This window comes from Heloderma suspectum, chromosome 3 (genome assembly GCF_057233095.1).
Source record: "Heloderma suspectum isolate Gila_16-S chromosome 3, 16-S_ref, whole genome shotgun sequence".
Taxonomy (NCBI): Eukaryota; Metazoa; Chordata; class Lepidosauria; order Squamata; family Helodermatidae; genus Heloderma; species Heloderma suspectum.
In genome coordinates this window covers 239,056,222-239,083,520 of record NC_139460.1, presented here as the reverse complement: position 1 = coordinate 239,083,520, position 27,299 = coordinate 239,056,222, and the positions used below count along the sequence as shown (strand labels likewise).

The 27,299-nt window shown below is 44.0% G+C and overlaps 1 protein-coding gene across 4 annotated transcripts in view; it reads right to left on the bottom strand.

Annotated features, from left to right (window-relative positions):
* CHST15 (carbohydrate sulfotransferase 15) overlaps positions 1-27,299 on the bottom strand; it is a 121,577-nt gene that overhangs the window by 77,318 nt on the left and 16,960 nt on the right. The gene's annotated exons all lie outside the window — the stretch shown is intronic.

Here is a 27,299-nt window from a genome sequence, read left to right as displayed (position 1 = left end):
TGTAACATTGCAATGTCATCACATTCACAACAGGATCCCTGAATGGACTGGGATCACCAATATGGATAATTCAGGAAGTAGAAAGAAATAATAACCAAAATAACAAATAACAAATACTGGCAATGAAAGAGAAGCAGCTAGGGAAAACAATGACATCAAACAGGATCCAGAAAAGGTGAACATTCATGCCATAAAAGTGTTTTTTGGGAACACATTCTTCTATCATTCAGAAAAAGCTAGGAACATAAGAAACCACTTATATGTGTTTTATAACAGAAAGGTAATGTGATTTTAATACAACAATGTAAGAATAGTGCAAATATTAAGATAGGTATTCTAGAGGTGACAGCATGTCTTATTCAGAAATGCTTAATGCAACTGTTAAAAAAGGGCACTAGTTTTTTTGTTTTATACTACAGTCTGATTCACACTTGCATTTAAATCTGTCATGTTTTTCCCATGTAGCTCCTCATGAACATGCCTCTGCGCTGGGAGGTCACCAGTGTTAATCCAGCCCTAGTTGCCATGGTGACAGACATTGCAACAGAGTACACCTGTCTTGTGTGAACTGGCAGTGAACAACCACATTACATTTCTCCACAAAGTTCCCAACCTAGGGATAATCTGGAAATATTGCATAGGGGAATGGGGGAAGCACGAATCTTGCATGTGCAAATCAACCCTTTATCACATAGATAACTATAAGGTTAAAGATATCTCTCTTCAAGCATTGTGAAACCTGTTCCACTTTTCTTTTCTTTTTTATCAACTCTCACCGCTATATATTTAGCTAAAGCATACAATATAATTTAAACTACCATTGTCAACAATGCCATTCTTATCGTTACTTAACCATCCAATTCAACAGAGCTACCTTCAAAACACATACTTGATGAGGAATTATAGTCCCAAATGCCTCCATTATGGGGCTTTTTATAAACTGGATTCTTTTAGCCAATGACAGACAACTTCCTTAAAATCATCACAAAAAGTACAATTTCTGAAGCAATTTCATATAAACACATTTCTCAAGGCTCCAAATATTTTTTCTTTTCTTTTTAAAAAGAAAAGAATGTGGAGTGATGGGTTTAATACACTTTGGTTTGCTTCAGTTTCTAGGGGAAATGCATTTAGAAGTCCCTCTCTTTTAATACCTGAGAGTGTATTAGCTTAGAGGCCCACACTCTTTACACACAGTTATTTTCCGATCTCTGACAGCCAAACTACAAGTTCATAATTGAGTAACACGTAACCAAGGATTGTCTTTTGCTTTTCTCTAGTGTAAGGACACAGAGCCCCAATTCAGATCAGGACTACCACATCTAGGAGCAGAGGATTAACCCTCCCCCCACCACCAGTTTGCTTCTCAAAGTTATTTTCAAAAATTCTATTTTACTTAGGATAGGTGCACGGGGCCCAATCTGGATTTTAAACTGGAGGTTGGGCCCGAAGGGCAGTCTGGGGATTCTGCTCGTGTACCGTCCACCCCGCTGCACGACTGACTCCCTGGCCGAGGTGCTTGAGGTGGTCTCTGATGTGCGTGTGCAGTCCCCTAACTTACTGGTGTTGGGGGACTTCAATGTACATTCGGAGGCCATCCTCACAGGAGCACCTCGGGACTTCATGGAGACCATGGCCTCCTGGGAGCTGCACCATATTCTAACTGGGCCCACCCATGTAGCCGGTCATGCACTAGACCTTGTGTTTGTTTCTGGAGAAGCGGGGAGTGATCTGGAAGTCGGGGGTATATCCACCACCCCCTTGTCATGGTCAGATCACTATCTGGTGATGTTGGACTTCTCGGTTCCACAACCCCTCCGCAGGGGTGGAGGACCCATTAAAATGGTCCGCCCCAGGCGTCTTATGGATCCAAATGGATTCCTGAACGCGCTTGGGGATTCTCTGGGGCATGCCAACGGCCACTCGGTCGAGACCCTGGTGGGTGCCTGGAATGCCGCAATCACTGGGGCATTAGATCGGGTGGCTCCGAAACACCCTCTCCCCCTGAACAGGGCTCGGACTGCACCATGGTTCAATCCGCGGTTACGAGCTCTGAAACAGGAGGTGAGACGGCTAGAGCACCGGTGGCGGAAGTCTCGCTCCAAAGACGATCAGACACGGGCTAGAGCTGTATCTTCAGCCTATCACGTGGCGGTGAAGGCAGCAAAAAAGGAATATTATGCTGCCTCCATCGCGTCTGCAGAGTGCTGCCCCAGGAAGCTGTTCCAAGTGGTCCGGAGCCTGGTCAGTCCTGTGGCTCCGGAACCACTGGAGCATTCTAAGGCCTCCTGTGAGGCTTTGGCAAGGCACTTTGCAGAAAAAATTGATCAGATTAGGTGTGTTACTCTGCACACTGTGGATACAGTTAGTGAGCAAGAGGCGGCCTGTGGCAAACCGGTTTTGTGGGATCGGTTCCAGCTTCTTCTTCCTGATGAAGTGGACAAGGTGCTTTCATCTGTAAGGCCGACCACCTGCTTACTTGATCCTTGCCCATCTTGGCTCATTATGAGCTGCAGAGAGAGACTGGGTGAGGGGATCAAGGCGGTGGTGAATGCCTCCCTTGAAGAGGGAGTGATGCCATCAGCCCTCAAGGAGGCAGTGATAAGACCGCTCTTAAAGAAGCCCTCCTTGGATCCTCAAGTTCTGAACAACTTTCACCCAGTCTCAAATCTGCCATTTTTGGGCAAGGTGATTGAGCTGGTGGTGGCGGTGCAGTTGAAGGCACACTTGGAAGAAACTGATTATCTAGACCCATTTCAGTTGGGCTTCAGGCCTGGGCATGGGACAGAAACGGCCTTGGTCGCCTTGGTGGATGATATGAGGAGGGCTCTGGATAGGGGTGAATGCTCCTTCCTTGTTCTCCTCGACCTCTCAGCGGCTTTTGATACCGTTGACCACGGTATCCTCCTGGACCGCCTGGAGGGGTTGGGCATTGGAGACACTGTATTGCGGTGGTTCCGGTCCTTCCTCTCCGGCAGGTACCAGAGGGTAGCACTGGGAGAGGAGGTTTCGGACCCGTGGCCACTTACTTGTGGGGTGCCACAGGGTTCCATCCTCTCCCCGATGCTATTTAACATCTATGTGAAGCCACTGGGGGCTATCATCAGGAGGTTTGGGGTGCGGTGTCATCAATATGCGGATGACACGCAGCTCTTCCTCTCATTCAAATCTTCTCCAAGGTTGGCCGTAGAATCCCTGTCCAAATGTCTGGAGACGGTGAGTGGCTGGATGGGGAGGAATAAGCTGAAGCTGAACCCTGACAAGACCGAGGTACTTTTGGTGGGAGACAAGAGGAGGCTGGGGGATGTTGACCTGGTGTTGAATGGGGTACAGCTACCCTTGAAAGACCAGGTCTGCAGCCTGGGGGTCATTTTGGACTCCCAGCTGTCCATGGAGGCTCAGGTGTCGGCTGTGAGCCGGACAGCGCTGTATCAACTCCATCTGATACGGTGGCTGCGCCCCTTCCTTCCCGACCATCTGCTCCCATCGGGAGTACATGCCCTGGTCTCCTCTCGTTTAGACTACTGTAATGCGCTCTACGTGGGGTTACCCTTGAAGACGGTTCGGAAGCTGCAGCTGGTACAGAACGCGGCGGCTCGCCTGATTAAAGGCAGCCGCCGGCGAGATCACATCACTCCAGTGCTGAAGGAGTTGCACTGGTTACCAGTTGTTTTCCGGGCCAAATTCAAGGTGTTGGTTTTGACCTTTAAAACCCTATATGGTTCCGGCCCAGCCTATCTTAAGGAGCGCCTCCAGCAACACCAGACAGGCCGCTTAACAAGATCAGCCTCGGATGGCCTTCTCTCTGTCCCATCAGCCAGGACAGCTAGACTGGTGGGGACGAGGGAGAGGGCCTTCTCTGTGGTGGCCCCCACTCTGTGGAACTCCCTCCCTAGGGAACTCCGTCATGCCCCCTCTTTAATGAGCTTCCGTCGTGCATTAAAAACGTGGTTGTTCAGGCAGGCATTTGGGGTGGGTTAGGATATTTAAAAAAAAAAAAATTATGGCAAAATTTTATTGTTTTAAATTGTTTTATGGTGGGTTGTACATCGCCCAGAGTGGCTGGGTGACCAGTCAGATGGGCAATTAATAAATTTAATAAATAAATAAATAAATAAATAAAAGAGATTTGTTACTATGTTATTAGCTTAACATGTAGTTTGCTTCGGAGGCCCTTTTCACACGTAACGACAACCCATGGGTTTGTTGTTGGGTTAACTCTGGGTTGCTTAACCCCCAAACAACCCAGAGTTTCTGGGTTCAGACATCATGATAATAACCCAAGACTGGGGCATTCCTGGGTTGTTAATTGAAAGCAGAAGTGACGAGCATGCGGGAGGCAGCGCACTCGTGTGCTCCTGCTAGATATTGGCAGTTCATGCATTAAACAACCCAGGAATTGCCATTACATGCAAACCACATCAGTGTTCCTTTTGCTAAGGGCTTGTATCAGAAAATGTTTATGATTCACTTCTGAGTTTACAGTTTGAGAATCAGACTTCACATAATGGTAGAACGTGGCCTTTAAATGCATGTCTGTGCCAAACACATGTAATGGGGGGGGATTATCTAGACCCATTTCAATCAGAGTTTCAGCCCGGTTACAGGACTGCATCAGCTTTGGTCACCTTGATGGCTGACCTTCATCGAGAGAGGGCAGAAGTGCAACCCTGTTAATTCTACTTCATCTCTCATTGGCTTTGGGCCATGGCATCCTCCTGGATCAGCTCCATGGAATGGGCATTGGAGGCTCTGTATTACAGTGGTTCCAGTCCTACCTACAGGGTCCATTTCAGAAAGTAATACTGGGTTACTTTCCTCAGCCCCTTGGCTTTTGAGCTATGGGATTCCACGGGGTACCATCTTGTCCCCAACGCTGTTCAACATCTATATGAACAGTCATTAGAGAATTTGGAGCAAAGTGCAATCAATATGCTGATGACACACAGCTCTATCTCCCTGTGACATCTGAATCAGGGGAGGCTATGCAAGTCCTGGGTCAGTGCCTGGATCACCTAGCCCATCACTTAGAGATGGCCTAGATGAGGGCCAATAAACTGAAGTTGAATCCTGTCAAAATGGAGCCACTGTGGCTGAGTGGTTCCCAAGTCCAGGAGATAGATTTATTGCTTGTTCTGGATGGGGTTGCACTGTGTCTGAAAGATCAGGTTCGTAGTCTGGGGGTACTCCTGGATCCATCTTTGCTGCTGGAGGCCCAAGTGGCCATGGCAGCTAGGAGTGCTTTCTACCAGCTACAACTGGTACACCAGCTGCAGCCTCTCCTGGTCAGCTTGGCCACAGTGGAACATGAACTAGTAATTTCAAGATTGGATTACTGCAATGTGCTCCATGTGGAGCTGCACTTAAGGTTGGTCCAGAAGCTACAACTACTGCAGAATGCAGCAATTCAACTGTTATCCGGAACTGCCCTTTTTCAGCATGTAACACCTCTACTGAGGAAACTACACTGGCTGCCTAATTGCAACCAGGCCAGGTTTAAGGTTTTGTTACCAGTGTGTAAAGCCTTAAACAACTTGGGACCCGGTTATTTGAGAGAGTGCCTTATCCCTTAGTAGACTGCCCAGTCACTGAGGTCATCAGATGAGGCACTCCTGGTGGTTCCACATGGAGTCCACTCAGACTAGAGCCTTTAGTGTAATGGCTCCCTATGTCAGGGTGGAAACTGAGCCCATAAAGCCCCAGAGTAGTTCTGATTCTGAGGAAGAACAGTAATCCATGGGAGAGGAGCTTGCTCATCTCTCACAAGCACAGCAGCTGGCAGAGATTCCTCCTGCCAGCATTTCTGGGATAGATAGTGACCCTGGCAGTGAGAAAGTGCTGGAGGGGGGCTTGCTGGATGCTCGGCACAGACGCAGGGAGTGATGACAGATGGAGGGCGCCGAAAGGAGGCACTCCGCTCGTTTGGTGCTCAAACAATGGTCTGGGTTCCCAAGGACCCAAGGGAAAGAGGGAGGATCTCTCCATAGCCCATAACTTCAGAGTCTTCCGTGGTTCTCCTTCAAACGGGGACCAACTGCCTTACCTGGCTACTCTGCTATCTTTCCCCAGTGCTGTTCCTTGCTTAGTCGCTAGTGGTTAGTATTTGAAAGAGTCATAAAGTAATAAAGCAATAAAGCCTTGGAAAGAATCCTCGTCATCTGTGTCCTGAGTTGGCTATTGGAGGGGACTGCAAGAGGCAGCTAGGGCGCTCCTGACACCCTATCTACAGAATTCCCTGCTTGTTGATGTCAGGCAGTGTAGTAGAAACATGGAAGACCATTGCATATGGAGGGCTCAGTGGTGCACAGATTTCCCCTGTCCATGTCTACAGTGCCATTGTGCCTGTTTGTTGAGCTGATGGGGTGGGTAGCTATGCTAGTTTCCAAGGTTAAGGCTGTTGACGCTGTGCTTGAGCTGGTAGATAAAGACTCTGGCAGACTCTCAAGGCCAGCCAAGAGCAGAGATGGCAGCTATCTGTGTTGGGCTGACTTCATGCTAAATGTTGAGGCTGGTTGTTTTCCAGTCTACAAGAATTCATAATAGATGAAGTCATGGGATCATATCCAGAATGGGACAGCTCAAGGGGAGAGTATAGAAATCCCTGGGACCCTCCCAATTCAGAACCCCACCGAAGGCCAAGACCAGTGCTACAGGCCAGGCCAAAGGAGCTGTTCTTCACAGCTATCTGATTTACTGATCTCTGATAAGAATACAGGGTTCTCAATGATTGAAGGGACATATGCTTTATGCTTTTAGTGCATTGTCCTGCTTTTTCTTGCTTTATTAGCCTACCTTATCTAAATAAACTTCCTTCCTCCACCCATTAGTGTGTCCATTGCTTCCGAATATCCCAAAAGAACCACTGCATATTGACAAAAAAATTGGCAAAACAGGCAAGCACCAACATTGTTTCATTTGCAATGCCTGCTGAAGACATTTTTGTTTAAACAAGTTTTCCCTAACTAGCTATGGTTTCATAGGCACAATCTGGTTTTAAAGGTTTTAATTCAGTATATTATTATTATTATTATTATTATTATTATTATTATTATTTCCATTGTATTGTTCTCCACTTGGATATTTTATTGGATGTAGGAATGTATATCAATTGTGTAAATTAAATACAAAAATAAAGAACAACAGGGGTGGGGGCCATACTGATCACACACACACACACACACACACACAGAGAGAGAGAGAGAGCGAGAGAAAGAGCGCAGCCAGTATTTTAACTCCGTATCTTGGGAAGGAGCCTGGGGGAAAGAGGACCAGCCAGCAGCTGCACCAGGTGGATCCTGAGCCTGCTTCTGCCCCCACCAAACAGGTACTTAAGGCGGGGCTGCCAGAGGCTGCTTGGGAAGGAGCCTGGGGGAAGGAGGACCAGCCAGCAGCTGCACCAGGTGGATCCTGAGCCTGCTTCTGCCCCTGCCAAACAGGTACTCAAGGCGGGGCTGCCAGAGGCTGCTCGGGAAGGAGCCTGGGGGAAGGAGGACCAGCCAGCAGCTGCACCAGGTGGATCCTGAGCCTGCTTCTGCCCCTGCCAAACAGGTACTCAAGGCGGGGCTGCCAGAGGCTGCTCGGGAAGGAGCCTGGGGGAAGGAGGACCAGCCAGCAGCTGCACCAGGTGGATCCTGAGCCTGCTTCTGCCCCCGCCAAACAGGTACTTAAGGCGGGGCTGCCAGAGGCAGCGCCTCAGCGTTGCGCCAAGTGTGACGCTAAGTGCGCACTTAGCGTCGCACTTGGAGTCGCATAGAACAGGACCTGAAGACCTACCCACCTGCCTCTCCAGAGACACCAGCAGCCACAGACACCAGCAGCAAATAGCAGCAGCAGAGGGCAGCAGCTTTAAAGACAAGGGAGAAAGGGGCAAACGTGGACTTTATCTGCTCCTTCTTAGCTGCTGTTCTCTTTTATCTCTTTTATCTTTTATATTTTATACTGTTGAACATTTTATACCCTAACATTTTAATATGTGCCTGGGAGGACTATTGGGTAACTCAGGGGGTCGGGGGGGTGCCACCATAACTGTGGTCACGGGCAGGAGGAGGTATGGCGTTGGGAGATTAACAGGCCAGCTGAGGAGAAGAGGGGCTAGACACCTTACAGCTGTCCCCTCTTCTTGTTCTTCCCCCAACCTGATGGTTCCTGGCAGCCTTACCAGTTTGCCCTCGGGTCTGGTGGTGCTGCTGCTGAATGCCAGGTCGGCCCAAAATAAAATCTCCCTCATCCATGATTTGATTGTGGATGAGGGAGCTGACGTGGCATGTATTACTGAGACCTGGGTGGGGGAACTGGGAGGGGTCACTCTCTCCCAGCTGTGCCCTCCTGGGTACTCGGTGCAGCACCAACACCGACTTGAGGGTCGGGGAGGTGGGTTTGCCGTGGTCTATAGGAATTCAATCTCCCTCTCCAGGCTTCCTGCTAATTCAAGTGAAGATCTTGAGTGTCTGTACCTTGTGTTGGGTACCCAGGACAGATTAGGGATTCTGTTGGTGTACCGCCCACCCCGCTGCCCATCAGACTCCCTGCCTGAGCTGACGGAGCTGGTCTCGGACTCGGTGTTGAGGACCCCTAGGATGATGGTCCTGGGGGATCTCAACTTCCATGCCGAGGCCGCTATATCCGGGGCAGCTCAGGACTTCATGGCCACCATGACAACCACGGGGCTGTCCCAACATGTCATCAGCCCAACACATAAAAAAGGACACATGCTTGATCTGGTTTTCTCGACTGGGCAGGAGGTTGGTGATCTGAAAGTGGAGGAATTAACATCTGTCCTTTTGTCATGGTCAGATCACTTCCTGCTGAGGTTTAGACTCCTGGCAGCCTTCCCCCTCTGCAAGGGTGAGGGACCTATTAAAATGGTCCGACCCCGGAGATTAATGGATTCCGATGGATTCCAGAGGGCTCTGGGGGATTTTCCTGCTGGTATGGCTGGTGCTCCTGTCAAAGCCCAGGTCGCTCTGTGGAATGCAGAGATGACTCGGGCGGTTGACACGATCGCACCCAAGCGCCCTCTCCCTCTGAGCAGAGCCCGGCCAGCTCCTTGGTATACACCTGAGCTGAGGGCAATGAAGCAAGAGGGAAGAAGCTAGAACGCAGGTGGAGGAAAACTTGTGCTGAGTCTGAGCGAACAGAGGTAAGAGCCCGCTATCAAGCCTACTCTGTGGCAGTGAGGGTGGAAAGGAGACAGTTCTTTTCCACCAACATTGCATCTTCTCAGTGTCGTCCAGCGGAGCTTTTCTGAGTGGTTCGCAGCCTGTTACATTCTGGGCCAGGAAGAGAGACGGTGGAACCCTCGGTAGCACGCTGTGACGAGTTTGCACGACACTTTGAAGATAAAGTTGCTCAGATTTGTCATGAACTGGACACCACCATTAATGCAGTTCCACTGGTAGAGGTGTTCAGTGCACTGTCTGGTCCAGTTTTATTGGATGAGTTTCAGTTACTGAGGCCTGAGGATGCGGACAAGGTGCTTGGCCAAGTCCAATTGACAACTTGTGTGCTTGACCCTTGCCCTTCATGGCTTATTAAATCGAACAAGGAGGGGATGTCCGACTGGGTCCAGGAGGTTGTAAATTCCTCCTTGAGAGAGGGAGTAGTGCCTGCCCCTTTAAAAGAGGCGGTAATTAGACCACTCCTGAAAAAGCCTAACCTGGACCCAGAGGATGTTAACAATTATAGGCCAGTGGCCAACATCCCCTTCCTGGGCAAGGTGCTTGAGCAGGTGGTTGTAGGACAGCTCTAGGCACTGTTGAATGAAACAGATTATCTAGATCCATTTCAATCAGGCTTCAGGCCTGGTTTTGGAACGGAAACGGCCTTGGTCGCCCTGTGGGATGACCTCTGCCAGGAGAGGGACAGGGGGAGTGCAACCCTGTTGATTCTGCCCGACCTCTCAGCGGCTTTCGATACCATCGACCATTGTATCCTTCTGGATAGGCTGTCTGGCTTGGGAGTTGGAGGCACTGCACTACAGTGGTTCCGCTCCTACTTGGATGGCCAATTCCAGAAGGTGGTGCTGGGGGATTATTGCTCTGTGCCATGGCAATTGTGCCATGGGGTTCCACAGGGCTCTATTTTATCCCCCATGCTGTTTAACATCTACATGAAACCGCTGGGGGAGGTTATCCAGAGGTGTGGGCTGAGGTGCCATCAATATGCAGATGACACCCAGCTCTACCTCTCTTTCTCATCAAAAGCAGGTGAGGCAGTGGCTGTTCTGAATCAGTGCCTGGGCACGGTAATGGACTGGATGAGGGCCAATAAAATGGAACTCAATCCAGACAAGACGGAGGTACTGTTAGTGGGTGGTTCATCTGCCTGGCTAGGTGATATTCAACCTGTTCTGGAGGGGGTTGCACTCCCCCTAAAGGATCAGGTTCGTAGTTTGGGGGTGCTCTTGGATCCAGAACTGTCACTTGAGGCACAGGTGAACTCAGTGGCACGGAGCACTTTTTATCAGCTTAGGCTGGAATATCAACTACACCCTTATCTGGACAGAGATAACCTAGCTACAGTTATCCATGCTCTGATAACTTCTCGTCTGGATTACTGCAATGCGTTATACGTGGGGCTGCCTTTGAAAACGGTCCGGAAACTTCAGCTGGTCCAAAATAGGGCAGCAAGATTGTTAACAGGGACTGGCCTGCGAGCTCATATTACGCAGCACCTTTCCAGCTGCACTGGCTGCCAGTCCATTTCTGGGCCTGATTGAAAGTGCTGGTGTTAACATTCAAAGCCCTTAACGGCTTGGGGCCAGGTTACCTGAAGGATCGCCTCCTCCCATGTGTGCCTGCCTGGACCTTAAGATCATCGTCAGTGGCCCTTCTCCGTGAGCCCCTGCCAAAGGAAGTGAGGCGGGTGGCTACTAGGAGAAGGGCTTTTTCTGCTGTGGCACCCCGGCTCTGGAATGAGCTCCCTAGTGAGGTTCGCCTGGCACCTACATTGTATTCCTTTCGGCACCAGGTGAAGACCTTTTTATTTTCCCAGGCATTTTAGCATTTTAGCTTTCTAAATTTTTAGCTTTGCTGTTTTAAATCTGTATTTTAAACTCCTGCACTGCTGCTAGATTTTATTGTGGTTGTATTGTTATATTGTGGTTTTAATGTTCTCTATATTTTAAATTGTTTTATTGTGTGCTGTTTGGTTTTAATTTTTGTGAACCGCCCAGAGAGCTTCGGCTATTGGGCGGTATAGAAATAAATAAATAAATAAATAAATAAATAAATAAATAAATATCTAGCAGCTACATCATATTTTCAATTTTTACCCTACAGTAGGTGCAGGGGGCCTCCCATGCTAATCTGGATTGGGGTCTCCGCACCTACTGTAGGGTAAAAAATGGGGAAAAGACGTAGCTGCTAGAAACAGATTTAAAGCACCATCTACTTTTAGCGCGCACACATGCACAGAGTCCTTCCCTTCAGCTGCTTTTCTCCTGGTCAAGCTCACTTCTAGCACCAGAAACCAGCTTGAAGGATGACCTGAGAGAATAAACTGTGCATGTACGTATAAACAGCAGGCAGAGGGAAGGTTCAGCAACCTGATCTAATCTTTTATGCTTTAAATCACACACCCTATTTTACAGACGATTGGGAAAGACTGGCATTTTTAGACAGATCTTCTGCCATCATATGTAGGTGAGCATCAATGCCTCTTTGCAGAACCCCCCAACCACCAATATTTATTCAGATGTGGTTAATCTTCACTGTTTGAAACTTTGTGGTCTCTTTTCTTGTTGGGATACCCACCTCACATCTAAAAGTCAACCCCCACACTACCTAAAAGTGGACACTTGATCTTCTCGATCATCCCAGAATGCAGGACACGGGATAATGGGCTCAAGTTACAGGAAGCCAGATTCCGGATGAACATCAGGAAAAATTTCCTGACCGTTACAGCAATACGACAATGGAACCAATGACCTAGAGAGGTAGTGGGTTCTCCCACCCTGGAAGCATTCAAGATGAAGTGGACAGCACTCTCTCAGGGATGCTTCAACTTGGATTCATTCCTGCATTGAGCAGGGGCTGGACCCCATTGGTCTTATAGACCCCTTCCAACCCTACTAGTCTATGATTCTATGACCCACAGAGCTTTAAGGCTGGTTTGATGGAAGCAGCCAGAGAAGCGGGGGAGGGGGGAGGATTTCCACCTGCTTGCAGCTGAGATGGTCCCTGGAAGGGAAGGGGAAAAAAAAAAAAAGCACACTATTTTGCTTGAGTTCCCTTCCACACACAAAACAGGGCATCACTGGTCCATGACATGCACCATCAATGATTTTCTTACAGGAATTGCACGGTGTGATTAGGGTGGGGTAATACAAGCACTTTGGCTTGGGCAACTGTCAGGACACATACTAAAAGGGCACCAAACGTAATGCAATATTGAGTAGTAACTGGATTGATGTTAAATCATGGAATGTTTTCTTTTCTATCAAGAATGATTATGTATGGTTTCAAGACGGTAAATGCCAGGTATCAGTTTGCTCAGAAGTTTAGGGCCAAAGTAAGACGTGCTATTTGCAACTAGATGTGATGTTCAATGAGTCTCTGCATTTAATATGCAGGATTTTTTTTAAAGAGGCAAATATCATCAGCTGGAGAGGGCTTGATAATTATCAGGATGGCAGCAGGCATGTTATGCCATTCTTCCCCTATTGCAGTCCTGAAGAATATCCCTCTTCTGATATTGCTCTCTGAATCAGAAGGAAACCCTACTGGGCATAAGAAAATGTAATAGGGGGCAAATAAGTCCCACCGCAGCTTCTCATTGGATCTGTGCCTGTGGCTTAACAGTAAACTACATTTAGCTACTGAATACTGCTGAAAGGGAGAAAAACGAAACAAAACAAAACTCAGACAAGTGACTCAGACCAGCGGAATGAACAAAACAGCCAGCTGCCATTTTGTGGAAGAAAACCTTTGGTGCAGGATCAATGAGATCTTGAAACTCTAACAATGGTACACTTAAAAGGTCTATAACTTCTTAATTCTCCACAGATTTTACTAATCACTCCCTGCAGGTCAGTCCAAGGAGCAATAATTCCACTTTTAACTTATTTTCCCATAATCTGTGTAAGAATCTGTGTAGCAGAAATGATGAGGGAGACTCTCACCAGATTCAGTTGACATACCGTGGCTTGTTGTGTGTTACTTAACACACAATGAACTGCAACACCCACAGGCGCCAAATTTGGGTATGCAAACCCAGCAAGAGTAAAACAACCCAGCAAACATCAAACAACCCTCACATAAACCATGGTCTGTTTTAGGGTTATGAAAGGATTGTTTAATCCTTGCATAACCTTGTTTAACCCTCGCATAACCCACGTTCGCCGGGTTTGCATGACATAACAACCCTCAAGCGGGGGTTGCATATTCAAAATTGTGGCCGCATGTGTCCCACACGCACCACAGCCTCACTGTTTGTTAAATAACCCACAGTGGGCTGTTGTGTTCTGTGAACAGCCCTTCTGTGTTTTTCATCAAGACCTGAATGTTTCCACCTGCCTTGCCACACACCCAACCCAAGCCTTCCTAAGGCAGCTGCCCTCAGGAGGAGGAGTTAGAAGAAAACAACTCCCTACTGGTCATCAGGGATTTTAATAGGTTTTAAGTTATAATTATGTAATTACAATTATGTACTTGAGTTAAGGTTATATTATAAATATGGCTTTAGTATTTATATTTTGTGAACCGCTTTGAGCACCATGTATTGTGGGACATGCAGTATACAAATAAAATGACTATGACTATGTACGCAATGACTCCCAAGGGAGCACACATGTGGAACTGGAGTATACAAATACCTGCTTGTAGCACTGGTGTGCTGCATTCATTTGTACAAGGATTTCCTCACCCAGCTAGGAACAGGCACGCAGAAGGTTGCTTCTTCACGTTTGCCCCATAGCTAAATCAAGGGTCATATTTTTGATTGTGTAGTTCTACAGGGATGAGAGGGGGACCAGGGCACATCTAGTAGCCTAGAAATGTGATGCTTTGTATTGCTGATATTATAGATCTTTCCATATCTGAAAACTTTCTCTGCCTTTTGAGAGATGACTTAACCAAAATGTTTTGTCACTTATAGATTGTTCTGCAGCAGTTATCTAATGAAATATCTGAATGTGAAAATTAACCAGATACATGACTATGTTTAAAAGACTGATGGTGCTGATTAAGGAGAAAGAACAAAGCCAACAGCAAAGAGACAAGGATTCCTGGCATGCTTACAAAGAATATCCTTCCTACAAATCAGATGAGAATCATTTTGCAGGGGGAAGGAATAAAGAGGCAGACACCAATAGCTAGGATTAAACAGGCAAGAACGTTATCAAGTAAATAGGGAATAACACTCTAGCTACCTTATGGGGACTAGTGGTTGTAATATATCCTACTGAAATGCCCAGGGAGACTACCATTAATAGCTAGTCAATATGTTCTACTGGTAAAACTCTCAGATAATTTTAAAAACCTTGTGGGGAGAGGCAGGTATCCCCATTGGAGCCACCTGCAACCCTGTTGGTTGGGCTGTAGCTTCACAACCATAAACAGCAGTCCTACTTGTTCAATGTTCCAACATTGTAAGTGTCCTGCTTGGTAGTTAAGCCTATTTTTCCTGTACTCGAGAAGTCTGAAATTTCTCAGTGAAGTGCTGTAATATAGCTAATGTAGCCTGGCACATTGAAATCCCTCCTCAACCATCAATAAGAAAATAATCTAAGTAATGTGTCACGGTTGTATTCCCTCTTCTTTCCTTCAAACTCTGTTCTAAAACTGAATTAAATAACACAAAAGCTGAACAAGAAATAGAACATCCTATTGGGAGTGCTTTTCACAATGAAACCCACCTTTGAATGCAAATCCCAGAGCATCAAAGTCATCAGGATATATAGGCAAAAGCGGAAATGCAGAATTTACATCAATCACCCCTTACCAAAAAAGCTCCAAGGCCTAAAAACTGCACAATGGGTACAGCTCTGGATCTATAGCATCATTAACACATGCTTCCTTCATGTGGGACAGATTATGGATGAGTCTGTATTCACCTTCTTGGGCACCACCGCTAAACGCAAGATCTGCACATTTGTCATAAGCAATGTGGTGCAGCACGATCCAGTCCGCTTTCATCTCTTTCTTGATCTTTTTCCCTTAACACTTATTCCATTCCCTGTATTGATTTGAAAGAGTTAGCCATATGAGATTGTAAAGCTATTACCAAATTATTTTTTTAAATGCCATTTTATTCCTCTTCAGATTATACATCACTCAGAGCTGCTAGACCTTCCTCCTGTGAAAATGCACTGCCTCCGCCACCTCCTCTTCCTTGCTATTTCATGGCCTACTCGATTTTGCTGTTTCTCTTTTTCTATCAACCCCTAAGATAAAATGTACTTATATAAGCCCCCCGCACACTTATGCTTGAAAATACAGAAATAACTAAAATGCTTCTCCATATCTGTCTGCTGTTTGTTTTCCCCCATTGTTTAAAATCTTTATGTAATCATATAAAATAAAATCTAAAAATCAATATAGAAGACTCAAACAATACATGTTTAGATATCTTTCAACAACAAAAATAAGAGCAGGGAAAACAACCAATATAGGACGAACATTATCTCTAAATGTATCATTCCAAAACATAACCAAGACACTCCATCGTTTAATACAGCTATCCTCAAACATTTGTCCTTCTCTAGCCCTTATATGATAAGTTAATTTCATCATTATTGCCACAGCCCTAAAAAGAAAGAAAGAAAGAAAGAAAGAAAGAAAGAAAGAAAGAGGGAGGGAGGGAGGGAGGGAGGGAGAGGAAATGCCCTCTTTCCAAAATGAAGCTATTGAAATTTTTGCCAGTGTCAAAAGATTAATTCCACATCCACCTTTCCCACACAGTCTTTTGAATAATCATCCTAAGAGGTTCCACTGGAAGCTTATACCCCATTATCTGCTCTATATAAAACGCAACCAGATTCCAGTAAGATTTAATTTTAGCACAATGCCAAAAAAATGTGCATATAATCTACTCCACAAGAACCACATCTCTAACGTCTATCATGTTTTAAGCCATATATTTTCTTAATTCTGTAAACTGTTAATATAATTGATGTAATGCTTTAAGTCTGCTGTTTTAATTGGTGTTTTGTTCTGGGTTTACAGTGCCTTGCGTAAGTATTCAGCCTCCTTCGACTTTTCCACATCTGGAACAATGTGGAAACAACCTGGAATTAAAATGGATTTAATTGGCATTTTTACCATCTGATTTTCACAACATACTTAACACTTCGAGGGTACAAAATATTTTTATTATGGCACAAGAAGTAATTAAACAAAAACAAACTGGCATCTGTTGGTTGCATAAGTATTCACACACACACCCAAGTCAATACTTGGTAGAAGCACCTGGCAGCAATTACAGCTGTAAGTCTTTGGGGGTAAATCTCTACCAGCTTTGAGCATCTGGATCCTGCAATTTTTGCCCATTCTTCTTGGCAAAATTGCTCAAGCTCTGTCAGGTTGGATGGGTGAACAGCAATTTTCAAGTCTTGCCACAGATTCTCAATCGCAGCTTTGACTGGGCCATCGAAGACATTCAGGTTCTTGTTTTTAAACCACTCCAGTGTAACTTTGGCTGTGTGTTTAGGGTCATTGTCCTGCTGGAAGGTGAACCTCCACCCCAGTCCCAGGTCCCTTGCAAACTGAAACAGGTTTTCCTCTAGAAATGCCCTGTATTTGGCTCCATTCATCTTGCCCTCAATCCTGACCATTTTTCCAGTCCCTTCCAAGGAAGAGCATCCCCACATGATACTGCCACCACCACGCTTCATCATGGGGATGATGTTCTTAGGGTGATGAGCACTATTGGCTTTGCACCATCCATAACATTTTGTGGTAAGGCCAGAAAGTTCAATCTTGGTCTCATCAGACCACAGAACCTTTTTCCACATGTTTGCTGTGTCTCCCACATGCCTTTTGGCAAAATCCAAATGGGATTTGATATGGGGGTTTTTCAGCAATGGCTTTCTTCTCACCACTCTTCCATAAAGCCCAGCTTTGTGACGCATCCAAGTGATAGTTGTCCCATGGACGGTTTCTCCCATCTCAGCTGTGGAACTCTCCAACTCCTTCAGAGTTACCTCTTGGTTGCGTCTCTGACTAATGCCCTCCTTACCCGGACACTGAGTTTTGGTGGACAGCCTTCTCTTGGCAGAGTCACAGTTATGCCATATTCTTTCCATTTTGTAATAATGGATTTAACAGTGCTCCAGGGGGATGTTCAAAGTTTGGGATTTTTTTTTTTATAACCCAACACTCCAGAACTTTATTCCAGACTTGTTTGGATAGCTCCTTGGTCTTCACGATGCTGTTTGTTTAGATATGCTCTCCAACAAACTCTGGGGCCTTCCAAAAACAGGTGTATTTAATCTGAGATCATGTGACACTTGAATTGCACACAGATGGACTCCATTCAACTAATTCTGTGACTTCTGAAGGTAGTTGGTTGCACCAAAGCTTACTTAGGGTGTCACAGCAAAGGAGATGAATATTTATGTAATCCAGACTTTTCAGGTTTTTATTTGTAAATAATTTCATAAATATTTGTTGAAGTGGGGAGAAAAATCTACATTATGGACTATTTTGTGTTGATCAGTGACAGAAAATTCGAATTACATCCATTTTAATTCCAGGTTGTAACACAACAAAACGTGAAAAAGTCAAAGGGGGTGAATACTTATGCAAGACACTGTATGTTGACTGTATTTTATGTTTTTACTGGGGAGGTGTTGTTCTTATGATTTGTTTTGTTTTTAACAAACTGTCCTGGGTTCTTCTTTTTTTGATGAAAGGTGGTATGTGCTTGAGTCCATTGCTCAAGCACTGTAAAATGAATCATGCTGAAAGAGAGGGTCTACTTAAAGGCTTGAAATGGCTGTTTAAGATTGCCATCCACTACTTAGGAGTCAACTTTACTGTCTATGTTGAAGCAGAACCCCTGACATGCTGCCAGCTTACCCCGAGGCATGGTTAGGGAAAACAAATCAAGCTTTTACAGTCCTACTACCTGTCCCCCAAACTTGCAAGATCCAGGTGTAGACTGCAAGATAAAGGCTGCATTCACATGATCAGTTTGAGCCATGCTGGCTTAAATAAGCTCCCATGGCTTGCCACACATGCCGGGTGCCCATGGGCCTATGAGTGGAGGGTGGGTTATGGAATGGGTGCCAATGGGCACCCAGCATGTGCCACAAGCCACCATGGCTTTAAGCCACCATGGCTCAAATTGATCATGTGAACCAGGTCAAACTGAGGTCATCCCAAGTCACCTCTTGTCTCCCAGCAATCTTCCACCCTCCTCAAAGGTTTAGCTGCAGTGGCACGGGGGGAGGGTTAACCTTGCATTTGAAGAATATTTTACCCACAATCAATTCTGGAGCAGTGTGACTATAAATTAATGTGTCATTCCTTGGTGCTGTCACAGGCATGTCTAAATTATGTACATACATTTTCCATTGTATATAGTTGCCATAGCAGGGCACAAAAGGTGAGAAGCTGACAAGGAGAATCATATAAAGAAAAGTGACGAGAAAAACTGAGAAAGTCAAGAGTGAAAAGTCAGCAAAACCCAGGTGCCATTTAGAGAAGCATTTTGAAATCTGATTTATAAAACAGTAACTTTGTTGAAGGTCTGGCCAACAACCTAAACTTCTGAAAACAACTTTAAAGATACTGATGAAAATCGGCCCGAAACCAATAAACACAATAGTGGGTTACCTTAGGTAACATCAAAGATAGCTGATAATATGAAATTTCAGTGTCTTTCCCAGGTGAACTAAAAGGCCACAAGTGAATATTGGATTTGCCATACATATCTCCTTGTGGAACGGGATCATTAATGTGGTAGAAGAACAGTAAAGCCAGTATCAACAAATGATCTGGTTCATACATAATGCTAAGCCCTGGACTCATACACTTCCTTCACTTGCCCCAACACAACCACAATGGGAAGTTCAAAAGCTTTAGCTTCTCTTTTCTATTTATCATGGTTTGCTGTGTCACCCCAACCTGATAAATTGTAGTTATTCTTATTCATGGTGAAACAGGCCAACTTCAAGCCATGGTTTACCAAGCTGGCTTGTTTCCAGTGACCATAATAAAGATTAACCACAGTGTAGAGTTTGAGCGACATGCTAAACTGCAGTTAATCTAAAATGGAGTGAAAGCATCTGATCCCCTCTTGGCCGTGCTGGAGGAAGAGGAGGTGTATGCAAGTCTAAGTTGCTGTAGCTTATTTTCATAATGCTAAACTGTGGTTTACATAAGTGTTACATCTGAACCAGCACTGTGAGTCCTGCTGTACCATTACTAACCTCATAACAAAATAACCAGTTGGAAGATATATAGAACAAATCTGGTTGTATCTGGACATACACAAAAATATGTAACTCATGAGTTGGTCCAGAACTAATTGAAAAAATAAAGCTTTATGAATGCATGCAACATTAACATTAAATGTCCTTTTTAGCCCAGATTTAAATCCTTTCAATGAAGCATTATACTCAGGGCACAATCCTATGCATATTTAGACAGAAAAAAAAGTCCTACAACTCTCAGCATTCCCCAGCCAGCATGGCTGGCTGGGGAATGCTGGGAGCTGTAGGACTTTTTTCTGGCCAAACACGCATAGGATTGCACCCTTATTTATTTGCCACCTAATTGCATGAAGTTGAGAATAATCCTTAAATAAGATATTTTCACAGTTATTTAAAAAAAGGGTGCAGGGAGAATATGTTCTCAATTTTTTTTTTTACACTTTCTTTCTTCATGAGTAAATGTTTCTTAGTCAGCAAGGCCAAACTAGACTATAGATGCAAGGGCCAAGGACCCATTCATTGCTACAATGTACAATATGCTACAATATTTAGTTTTGAAGTTAGAAGAAATATGCCTTTATGTATACACAGAATATGGTCAACATAGCGGGATGTTATGGAAGAGATCTAAAATGAAACCACTAAATGTTTGAATACATCTATTATGTTGTGTCTAACTGAAAAGCACAATTACCATGAACTCTTTTCAAGATGAAAAATGTATTTGTTTCTATAAAATTAATATTTAAACTTTATTTTTATAAAACTCAGTGATTACCAAATGTATTGGGTTAGAGCAGGAATATGTGTGAAGTGGGTTCTTATAAATGAGTGGAGTACTCAACAGAGTTTAATGCACTTGTTCATCTACCTCATTGCACTTATTTTAGCAGACAGTCCCCATAAAGCTTTTTATAGAATACCATTGTTGAGATTCAACTGGTCTTACAGTAAGCCCCTATCCTTGAGTTATGCCTGCTGGATGGGATAGACCTGCTTTAAACCCTCACCTATCTGCAGATCATAATGGTACTTCAGCAGAAAAATAATGTAAGTATAGTGATACCCTTGCAACAGTGAGGGACTATGGCCAAAGAGCATCGCCCAGCCCCTGAAACTGTAAGAAACCAAAGAACCAACCAGGAAAACCTTTGTATATTGGGAGTAGGGATGTCAGAGAATTTTGCCACGAATCTCGGGGAGGGTGAATGCCAGCGCATTCGGCCCCCCGAAATCAGTGGTGAAACGGTCTGCCACCCCCCGCCACCCCCTCGGGACGGGACTTACCTTGGGCAAATCTTCCTGGCGGCGGCAGCGGCTCCAGCGGCGGTTTGGCAGCGGTTCGGCAGCAGTGGCTGCGGCGGCCGGTCTTCCGACCGGCTGCCGCCACCGCCATTTCCAGTAAAAAAAAATAAAAACGTGATAGGCTACGTAAAGATTTACGTAGCCTATCACGGCTAGATTTTTAAAAAATACCATGATAGGCTACGTAAACGTTTACATAGCCTATTACGGCTGAGTAAAAAAAAAAAACCGCACGTACGCAAATGGCAGCACCCATGGGCGCCGCCATTTGCGTTCCTTATTTTGGCACGTCTAGTCTACGTAAACATTTACGTAGACTACGGCGAAAATAAGGGGAACGCAAATAGCATAGCATCTGTCCTATCTGCGTTCCCCTTATTTTCGCCGTAGTCTACGTAAATGTTTACGTAGACTAGACGTGCCAAAATAAGGAACACAAATGGCGGCGCCCATGGGCGCCGCCATTTGCGTACACATGGTTATTGTTGTTGTTTTTTACTCAGCCATGATAGGCTATGTAAACATTTACGCAGCCTATCACGGCTGACTGCAGGGACGCAAACGGCGGCAGCTACGGCCGCCGCCTTTTGCAGACCCGGCCGGCCAGGATTTGCGGCGGGAGGGACGGGGCGCCTCCCCCCGGCCAGAATTTCAGGGGAGAGGGACGGGGCACCTCCCCCTCGGCCAGAATTTCGGGGGGAAGGGACGGGGCACCTCTCCCCCAGGCAGAATTTCAGGGGGAGGGACGGGGCGCCTCCCCCCCACCTCGAATCACATTTCGTCAAAAGGTAAGTGACTTTCGTACATCCCTAATTGGGAGAGTGTTTTTCTGTTCTTTCAGGTCATTCATGTGCCACAAAATGAATGTGAGGATGCTGTGGGCTTTTAATATGTTTATGGGCTAATAACATCCATTCATCTACCTTAAAAACTTAATAAAATTTCAGTTAAAATGTTAACTAATAGAATTTACCAATAAATGGGTATATACAGAGAGTAAATACTATTTCAGAAAGTGACACTGCACACCGAGTCTCTACCATACAACTCCAATTAAAATCAGATATGCAACAAGAATCCTGATTAGAATACTGAGTTTAAATAGTATCATACTAATTAAAATGTTTTCTGAACACTATTCTTTTTTTAGGACCTTCCTACATACACAGCAGCTGTAATTTCCATAATAATTCCACTAGTACAACATTTTCTAAACAAAATGTGAATATTTGGGGATTGCACCATTTTGATACTGTTTTCCAGTTACCTCATCTGGGAGTTCCAATCTTCAAATCAAATATCACTACTAAAAAAGGTGAAATTTTGAACCAGGTACCAAAGCCAAGCAATTTTAAACAATAACTACAGCAGTTAAAGCAACAGAGTTAGCCCAAAAGAGCATAAAAGGTTAAACAGAAAGAGAAAGATTATATATTCAGTTATTTAAAAACAGTAATTTCATGATTTTAATAATAAATATGTTTATATTTATAAAGGTTCTACAAATATAATTCTTATGGAAAGAGATAAGTTTTAAAATATAATAGGAAATGATGATAAAGGGGCAGAAAAGTTTTAAAAGTTCAAATATACCCATGATTTCTAAATCTGTGTTAAGGTTCTAAAAGGTCCGAGTCAGGTTTTCCACATTTCTGGGTGAAATGAGAACACCGGGTGAGATGTTCTCCATTTACAACTTAGCATTTATAACATTCATGAAAATATTATGCAAATTGTAGAAAACCACATGCAACTAAAATATCCAAATTAACAGCACTCCTCATGGAATATTCCTGATACTGCCTTCAGTGTTGAATGCTGATCGTTTCTAAAACAGAGGGAAGTATTTCCATTTAAAATTAAACATTGAAGCTTCTTGTTCCTTTGCTCACTACTGATGTTAACAAAACTGCACTAGATGTAAAATCATACACTAAGTAACAGTGCAGCAAAAAAATGAAAACTAGCGCAGCCCAGTGGTTAACACACTAAGCTATGAGCAGGAGATTTGTGACTGAAATCTTACCTCATTCCTGAACCCACTGGGTAGTCTTAGACAAGCTATTAACTTTCTGCCTAAGACCCTAGCCTGCAATAGAGAGATAATATTGACTTATGTAAGGACTACCATGGGCCAATTTACACAAAGGAGCAAAATCAGCAAAAACAAGAAAAAATGTCCTGGTCTGCATTATTTAAGGCTGCAGGTGGGACTTACACATCTGGACTACCTCTCAAGAAATAAAACTTCTGTGTATACTGAAAAGAGAGCCGGGCTTAGCACTTTTTCCTGACATGATAATTTTCTACAGGATGGCGCTTGTGTTACATGTGACGAAATTAGTAGTGGCGTTTGGTGGCTCCAGTTTCAGAGGGGAGGTGCTTCCATTCTGGGTTTTAGTTAGAACCAGCCAGAGCAATACAGGTGCTATCCAAGATTTTGAACCCATTTTGGGAATGGGGTTCAGCACCTTGGATAGCACCTTTAGAGTTCTGGCTGGTTCTAAGTAAAAACCAGAATGCAATCACCACCCCACTGAAACTGGAACCAGCAGCCCTCACTTCAAATTAATAGTCCTACCCACTATTTGGGGGGGGGGGCAGTGGGCACATTTGGAATTTCGAGAGAGTATCATGGGTGCTCTCACGAAATGGTTGTCAGAGGAAGGCTTGCCCATTCATAAAATGGCTGCCATGGTGAGCAAAGCCAGTCACAAAACACTAATTTCCCAGAAGACAAACTGAAGAGATTAAGAGAAAAGTAACTTGCCCAAAAACTTAAGTTTAAGGCAGAGCTCCAAAACACAAGAACACTCTTTTCAACCCACATAAAGATGGTGCTGGAAGCAGCATAATGCTTTTGCAGCATGTCAGTTTCCTGGTTATTTTTTTGTTACAAAGAATCCTAAGAAACACAATAAAAATCAGAAGGGACAGAGAGCCTTGCAGGTGCCAAGAGAGGTGTCTGTGAGTACCGCACTGGAGAGCCCAGCTCTACTGCTTCTTTCAAACTCAGCAGGAGTAGTGAGGGCACAGTAATAGTGCAATAGCTCCTGTACCCTAGCTGGTAACATAGAAACTCAAGCATCTTCTAGTTTCATTTCTTTTAAAAAAGGAAATGGCTATATGTAGTTGACTGCAGTCATGGGGTCTGTAAAACCTGGCAAGCAAGCAAGATTTGGTCTTCCAGATTCTGAAAAAGGCACAGCACTAAACAACAAATTCCATACACTTTGATACAACTGAGGTATGCAATTCTCTAAATATGCCACACTTATTGATTTCAAATGTCTGAGTCTACGCTGAACTGCACACCGGAAGGTCGGCAGGACAGCAGTTCAAGACCCGAGTGCCGCGTGACGGAGTGAGCTCCCGTTTTCAGTCCCAGCTCCTGCCAACCTAGCAGTTCGAAAGCAAGAAATTGCAAGTAGATAAATAGGTACCGCTTTGGCGGGAAAGGTAACAGCGTTCCGTGCACCTGTTCAGTCATGCCAGCTGCATGACCAAGTAAGTGTCTTCAGACAGCACTGGCTCTTCGGCTTAGAAACGGGGATGAGCACCGCACCCTAGAGTCGGACATGACTGGTTGGGGACACCTTTACCTTTACCTTTACACAGATTTAGGACAAGGGTGTTGACCCACAGGCCCATTGGCCAAATCTAGCCTACCTGGGGGCCAAATCCAGCCCTCCAGCATTCCCTAGATGCCCCCACCCCCTGGCCACACTTCCTTTTCCCCAGTCACTAATCACTTGGTGGTTTCCTGGCTTTAGCCGTTTTTTCCCATTCTAAAAGGTTGAAATGCTTCTCCTAAGACTTAATTACTGGCAATAAGAGCTTCAAGTTAAAATATACTGGTGTTTTTGGTATTTCTGGTCATTTGGCCCCACCCTTTTTTGCTTTCGTCCCTGACCACCAGCGGAATGCAGTCCCCAAGAGCTTCTCCAAAACTGAATTCAGCCCTTGGGCTTAAAAAGGTTTAATGCCCTGCTCTAGGGATTACATCTTCTGTAGCAAACTGCAGTGCTAATGGTGTGAAAAGTCTCTGGTCCTTCAAAAGATAAGACTTCCTGTTTTTCCTTGATTCCTTTATATATTTGAAACAATACTGTATTTACTATCACTTGCCCCAGGTACTATGCTATTGTGGAATAATTATTACTGTTCTTTCTAGATACACTTCGGGGAAGGACCATAGTTCAGTGGAAGAGCACATGTTTTGCATGCAGGTAAATTCCTGACATCTCCAGTTAAGATGATCAGGGAAGAGATATTGGGAAACACCCCTGCCTGAGACCTTGGAGAGCAGCTGCCAGTAAGTAGATAATACCGTGCTAAGTGGGCAAATACTCTGACCTGGTAGAAGGCCTATGTTCCTAATACAAGTAAACCATCTTGGTTTAATCTTAAAAGGTATGTTCAAAGGAAAAACTGCACACTTTCACCATGACATTCTAGATTATGTAAGTATTTTTTTAAGATGCTACACTCCAACTTATCTGCAAATCTCTTCTTTTAAACACAGACTAATACTGATTCAGTATTATCAACATATTTCCAAGTGATGCATATGTCAAAGTGCCATTCCTGTACCTTACATTTGTCTCCCCCTTCCCCTCATCTTTTAAAAATATAGGAAAACAAATTAAAATAGCAAAATCTCCTCAAGAGGGAGGATACAAAATTGAACACAAAATATTTGAGAACACATTCTGAAAGCTTTTGTCATTTACAATACAATGTACCAGAGCTGGAGGATAAAAGCCTGAAAGACTGAAATAATTATGCCCACTTAAAGGCTACCATTAAATAACTATTAAATCCTAGCAGAAGCTTTTTATGCATTTCATTGTATAGTGCCAGAGTGAGATATTCCAAATTGTAGCATGTCCAGTCCAAAAATTATACATTATTTAGTGAGAACACTTTGATGTACTAAAACTGTGTTGAGCAATTTTTAGCAAGTGGCTTGGAAGAGACATTTATGGGAAATGCTTCAATCATAAAATTACTTAAATTTGATTTAACAAAACTGAATTACAGTGACATTAAGATAAAACCTACTCGTAAAGCATCAAGAAACCAGAAAGGAGCCGTCAAGTTACAACAGACTGCTCTTTCTCTTTCACTATCTTGCATGCATTTTATTCATGTTGCGGCAGCCAGGGAGGTAGGGCAGAAAGTATTAAACAGTCACTTCCACCGATTGGCAAATGAGAGGAAGGGGAGCACTATGAATTTACCAGCAGCCTTATTCTGGAGGCAACAAAGGTAGGGGGCAGCTCATATAACACCCTGGCTTTTGCTATGTTTTTAACGGTGTTGTAATGTTTTACTGTGCTTTTATTTGATTACAGTTTTTGTTTTCTGAAATCTTTGTAAACTGCCTTGGTTGGCTTCAGAAAGGTGGTATAGAAATGAAAGAAAGAAAGAAAGAAAGAAAGAAAGAAAGAAAGAAAGAAAGAAAGAAAGAAAGATGATGAAGTTGGGATGGATCAATCAGTCTAGTTCCAGGTCATGTCATGTTCAGATTATTTAAATGTTCATTCTGTCCCATTTCCAAAAATCTGTGAGTTTTTTTTCTAAGTCACAAAATATACATCTCATATGCATTTTATCATAAAAGATGGACTTTTGCACACAATTTGGTAGTTTTTTCTATCTAAGAACAGTATCACAAAATTCAGAGAAGTGCAAAACTAAAAGGATAACTATTCCAACCTGCATATTTGTCTGGGAAGCGCAAACCAGATAAGTTCACTTAAAAATGCAGACCAAATGGAATCTTCAAGTATCTCTATAAAGGCCATTGCCCCATATCTATTCAGGGTACTGCTGACTAATCACCAGTTGTACACTTGTACAATGCTGCAGAAACCAGGGTTGATTTTAAAAAAAAATCAGTGATCTTTAAAAAAAAAAGATGTTTAAAAATTTAAATCGCATTTTTTTTTATGAGTCAGATTTCAAAATTTTCTTAAAACAATTAGTAAAAAAGGATCCTAGGTCAAAGATATCATCATGAATACTAATAATAAAACTTCTAATTATATTTAATATGTTAACAGCAGTTTATGGAGATGGAGATAACCTGATCAGTTATCTGTACTGCAGGTGATGTACAGAAGTTCTTGCTCTCTCAAGACCTTGCCTCTCACTAACTGCAAAGATAGAGAAGGTCAATGAACAGAGAATTTGGGGAGATGGAATAGATCTGAACAAGGAGGAAGAGTCTGGATAAAAATGCAAGGGGTAGGGGAGGGGAATAGAAAGTGAAACCAAAAGTGAACAGAACATATTCATGCAGCCAGACTCCTGAGGAAACTCCTGCTGCATGTGTACCTACCTTCTAATGAAACCTACATCTCTGAATATGTACTGAGGTTATATTGAACAATAATGTACGTCTACTAAAAATGATGATTAACTAGAATCTTTCTCACTAGTGATTTAAACTGTGATTTAAATCATAAAATTGAGTCATTCAGAGAAGCTATTTAAATCATGATTTAAATCAAATCAACCCTGGCACCAACTATCCCTGCCACAGCAGCTTCCAAGAAATCAACACTAGAAAGGGCCAAAGCCCCTCTGCCATCAGTCACTGCTTGATAACAAC